Here is a 6,000-nt window from a genome sequence, read left to right as displayed (position 1 = left end):
AGGAAAGTTGTTAGTTTAACAAACATTTTCCCTACAAAATGTTTTTCTGGTAATGAAGTAGTCTTTTAATTGGTGATATTTTCATGATTTGTGAAAACAGCAATTACTAACAGTGTGGATCTTTCATCTTATTGTGACTACATGTTCAAGATAAGAGTCATCAAAGGATAAACTGTGATAAAATGATGAAACAAATAATAACACTATATGCATCTTGAGTAACCTGTTCACTGATATTTATATATATATATATATATATATATATATATATATATATATATATATATATTCTTATTACAGGATGGTTAAAGCTGTAAAACACCCTATAAGATGAAAATCCAGCGGGTTTTTTATTATTATTATTATTATTATTATTATCCCCTTTTGAGGTGTAGGAAAGATTTCCCAAGGAGAAAAATGATTGAAGTAGAAAACACTAAACATTTAAGCAAATATATACATGGGTCTATCAACTTTGAAAGGATTCTTTTTAAATTAGTCCCTTACCTTTGCAGAAGATACAAAGTGCCACAACCAAGTACAAAAAGACCAACTTCATGGTAGTGATCTGGAACCTAGAAATGGAGACAAGTCATCCTGGAGAAAGAGACCTGCAAAGAACCCTCTAACTGGAGTTTTTATACCCAGTCATACCACTGTCTGTCATCAAGGGATGGGTGTGGTAAACAGTGATGACAGAACAAAGATAAATATCATAGCATGCTAAAGATGAAATCCATTTCAATTTAATGTTTTATTTATGTGACATATTCCATGTTGGACCAAATCCAGCTCATGCCAAACCCAGACCATGCCTTCCTGCCGCCCTGTGCAAACAGCAAACGCAGGAACTAAAAGCCTCAAGATTAAAAACCAAACATGTTGATGATGTACATTTATCTGTACCCTATTCATCATTACAAAAGTCTTAATACCTCAAGAAACTCAAATATTGTGATTAAATATTGCAATTGTTCTTGATCCATTTTGAGTTAATTTTGGTACATGGTGACAGATAGCAGTCTAGTTTCATTCTTTTGCACGTGGCTTTCCAATTCTCCCAACACCATTTATTGAAGAGGCTGTCTTTTCTCCATTGTATGTTTTTGGTTTCCTTGTTGAAAATTATCTGTCCATATTTACGTAAGTTTATTTCTGGGTGCTCAATTCTATTCCATTGGTTTGTGTATCTGTTTTTCTGCTGACATACAGATGATGTATTACAGAATTGTGTACCTGAAACGTATGTAACTTTACTAACAATTGTCACCCCAATAAACTTCAATTAAGAAAAATATTGCAATTGTCTCTCTCATAACAATAAATTTATTTTAAACATTAAGCTACCTTGCAATAAAGAACACTTTATTTATTGATATGTTAATAGATATTTCCCTACAGAGATATATAAGTATCACATAGATACAGGTATAGGAATAGATATATGAAGACACATAAGTGCATCATGGTTACGGTAACAGCTTTATTATTCACAAGATACATAATACTCCAATGAGACACATTTTTACCATGAACTTTATAACTGGAGATTTAAATAGGTAGAGAAGACATGAAAATGAGAACATCAGGAAAAGAATGTTTCAGGACAAAAATAAAATTAAATAGAAAATACCATGTATGAATTACATATGGAGGAAACAAGTTCAAGGTAAGATCTAAGAGGACAAGGTCTAGTCTGTGCTAAACAAGGGAAAGAGGAGTGACAATGAGAGGAATCCCTGGTACCGCCAGGTGGGCCTGAAAAATAGAAGGGCCAACAACCTAGCTTTCATGATGTTACCTGCTTCATATCTGGCCCCAATCATTACCAAGAAAAGACTTTGAAACAGTCCTCAGCTTATTCTCTCCAGGAATAGAATTGAGCACCCAGAAAAGCAGAAGAATCCCAGGAAAAAGAAAAATGTATATGTATATGGACCAACAACCCTTTCCTTCCCCTTTATATACTAATTTCTTGACTAATCTAACGGAAATAAATGATGCCTGCCTTCTCCGAGGTCCTTGCTCATATGTACTGATACTTTCACTGATGTCAGATTTAAAAACGCATGGCCTAATGTGTTAAATGAGAAAATGCATTTTAGATGTTTGAATCTGTTGAATTCTGTCCCCTTTCAAAGTGACTTAAGGAATCGGTAAGTAGACTAAGGAGATTCGGTGGGAGTAGGGAGCACATGAGTAAAAGCATTTGAGTTTTCCCTGTGGGGCAGGGATTGGAAAAGTAGGCAAAGAATGGATACAGGAGTGTTGGAGGAGGGGGCTCACTCCAAGATCAGAGAAGGAGGTAACAAACAAGGTGTAGACGCTGAAGACTGACTTCACTGATGTCATCGTACTTCCAAAACCCAGTTCTCACTGTTTCAATAATTTGCAAATAAGGACTGTACATTGAGGACTTTTCTTCAACACAGAAAAAAAAGTATGGTGAAGAAGGAAACATATGACTCACATTAACACTACCATTTATGGCATTCTTTTCTTTATCATATATGACTTCATCTTGAAGGAGATTTGGTCTTGGAGAGCCCATTTTTCAGATTATCATTCTGCTCTGTGCCAACAGTGGGTTTAGACATGTAGGAGAGGAGAATGAAACAAAGTTACTAAAGCTACTTAGACATTGTTGGGGGGACTAAGGATACATGCAAGTTAGAAAATTTCAACAAGCAAGGTTCAGGTGAAATGCTACGGAAGCTCCAAGGAAGACGGGATATCTTTCAGTCTGGGAAAATCAGGGAGATTTTCATGGAGAGGTTAGTTTAAGGGTTAAACCAAGAAAAGGAATAGCACTTGGACAAGCAGAATCAGAGGATTCTAGGTGGAAAATGCACTATGAACAAAGTCAAATGCAATTTCAAGCATTCTAAATTCGCAACACCAACTTCTCTCTTTCCAGATCACTTGTTTTAGTAGTCTGCTTCTAAAATTCTGTTGGCTCCCCCTGGAATCTGCAATATATTGATCTTAGTAACCTTTCATTTACCTTCACTCCTCTCAACAATTCAAGTACCTTTTCACATGGCTTAAATGCTATGGTTTATCATTATCATTGTTTCCTTGCATGAACCTTCAATTCCCTTCATCCCCTCTAAATTCGCTTGGCAAAACCTCGGCCATGGCTTAAATTAAACTATTTTCCTTCTCCCTACTTATACCACGCTGATGAACATGACATGGTGAAAATACACAGTCATGCTAACTTTTCTCTCTTAAATTCCTTACCCCAAGTGGGTCCTTTAGATAGTCAGGCAATCATTGTCTTGTCCATTTGCTTTCACACTCTATTTCATGTTTTCTCTATTCTTCAGTATGCAATGCCTTCCTCCCATCCTCCCTCTCGATTAATGACCTTACTTCCAATTTTATTGAGGAAATAAAAGCTAACAAAAGAGAAATTCTTTAAGCTCCCATTTCCACAGATTCTCATCTGTTGGTATTTGTACCCTGTATTCTGCTTCCTTTCTTAATACGATGAAACCTCTCTCTGCTGCCATCTAAAGCTGACCCTCCCATTTGTGTATGGGATTCCATCCAACAACATTATACCAGTAATTTGTTCATCTTGCCCATATCATCAAGGTTTCCCTACACTTTTGGATTATTCCCAACAATATAAAGACATGCTGTTATGTCCTTATTTTAAAAATAAATAAATATAACAAAACAAAACAATTTCATGGTACCTGAATTATATTTCAATAAAGCTGTTATTTTAAAAAAACTGTTGCACTCACTTCCCTTTCAGCTTTCCCCCCATTTATCTGCTCTTATTAATGGTTAAATTTCACACACAAAAAAGTTACTTATGCTCATTTACTCCAGGTCCTGACTTCTCATTTTCTCGTGAATTTACTCAACTCCCGTTAAATTTCAATTCCATTTATAAACAAAATGTGCCCTTGTCAAGGACACCGGTGATCTCCTTTTCTGAATCCCATGGTCAGTTTTCAGCCCTCATTTTATTGGCCAACATCATTTATTACACAGCCAATCAATTCTTCCTTCTTGGTACACTTTGACTTTCGCAATTTCAATTTTTTCCCCATTTCATTTGCTGCTCCCGCTTATTCTCCTGTACTGATTCTGGCTCACCTCCAGGACCTCTTAATATGAGGGCCTTGAGGCTCAAATTTGAATCTCTTCTCTTCTTCCAGAATTTCACTCCCTTGGTGATTATACCCAAGTTCTATGGATTCACATACCATTTAAACACTCATGACTTCAAAGTTTATATATCCATCCTGGACTGTTCCCCTGACCTCCAGGCGTATACGCAACATCCATTTGAATGTCTAATAGGCGACTCAAACTTAATCTATCTACAATAACTCTCCAGATACACCCTTCCACAGATGTGCTTTTCCCATGTCTTTTCCATCGTTAACTGCAAATCCGTCCAGGTTACCTTACCCCAAAATTTGTAGCCATCTATGCCTTCTCTTTTTCTCTCAGCACCCCTCCCTCCACATACCATTCTATCAAACAATTCTGTTGATTCACTTTAAAATAAATATAGAGTGAAACCCTCACCACCTCTACTATTACCACCCTGGTTCTCCTCATTCAGTCTACCATCATCTCTCACCTAAATTACCACAGTGGACTTCTAAGCTAGTCTCCCCGTTTGTAAACTTTTCCTCTGTCGTCTAATCTCAAACCATCAGCCAGAGTGGTCCTGTGCAAACTGACTCATAACACGGAATTTTCTATTCAACCCCATGCCCCCATTTCACCCCAAATAAAACCAACACATTTACACGTCCTACAAGGTCCTACTCGATCCAGCTCTGATCTCAGCCCCTACCTGCTTGCTCTGACTGTCTCTGCTCCAGGCTGGGAGGCTTCCCTGCTGCCACTGGAGCTCACCAGGCACAGTAACTCCTCAGAGATTTTGCATTTGCTGATCTGCTCCCTGGAATACTCCCTCCTTAGATATCCACAGAATGGCTCCCTCACCTCATTAAAACATGAGTTTTAATAACATATTTTGCAAATAGCTTGTATCTACTTCTACAGGCAATAATTATTTTTCCTCCAAAATAACCTTTTTTAGGATTATAATTAAACTTTAGCCTTAATGAATAAAAGCCTCTCTTACGTGTAAGAGATTTAAAATATGGATAATTTGCATATGTTTTAAATAGATGTCCTAAAGGATAATTAGGTAACATAATTTTCGACACTATTAATATTTTATACTATTAAAATTAATATTAATTAAAATTAATATTTTAATTTCAAAATAAATTAAGAGCTTTTTAACTTTCTTCTGAGTTAGTTTATATGTTTATGCAATTGCTAATTCTTCCCCCAGATACTACTCCTTCACTTCATTTAGGTCTTTGCTCAAATAGTATATTCACGTGGACATCTTCCCTGAAAACTTTCAATTACAAACCTCCTTTCCTCTATTCTCTTTTCTGTTTTATCTTTCTCCATTGCTTTCACCACCACTAATGCATACATTTGATTTAATCTGTTTAATGCATTAATTATTGTCTGTCTTTAGTACTAGAATGTAAATTTAATTAGGACAGGGATCTGTATGTACTTTGGTCACTGCTGAGTCTCAATATCTAGAATAGAGACATAATATGCCAACTGGTCAATAAATATTAAATAAATTATTTAATGAATAATTTTGTTGGACTCAAAAATAAAGATTATTTTAATAATAACAATAGCAATAATAAATTAGTTTTAGTACTGAGTTGTTTATATTAAGAGATTTAACACACTATAAAATAGCATGCATGGAGTTATACACACTATATTAAAATTGGGAAAATACTGATGATTAAGCAAAGGTTCCCATCATTTGAATCTCTTAGTCCAGATTCATCCTCAGTTATTGTAAGGGGAAATGCTGTACTAGCAGTGTTAACAGTTATGTTTGATTTCACCAGCTCAGAATTGCTTAGTAGTGAAAACTAGTCACAAACTATTAATGATGTTTTTTAGAACTTTTTCACTATAATG

The sequence above is a fragment of the Rhinolophus sinicus genome, chromosome 1 (genome assembly GCF_057876585.1).
Source record: "Rhinolophus sinicus isolate RSI-liver-muscle chromosome 1, RSI-T2T, whole genome shotgun sequence".
In the NCBI taxonomy this organism is placed as follows: Eukaryota; Metazoa; Chordata; class Mammalia; order Chiroptera; family Rhinolophidae; genus Rhinolophus; species Rhinolophus sinicus.
The sequence above is the reverse complement of the archived record's forward strand: the minus strand, read 5'-3'. Positions refer to the sequence as shown.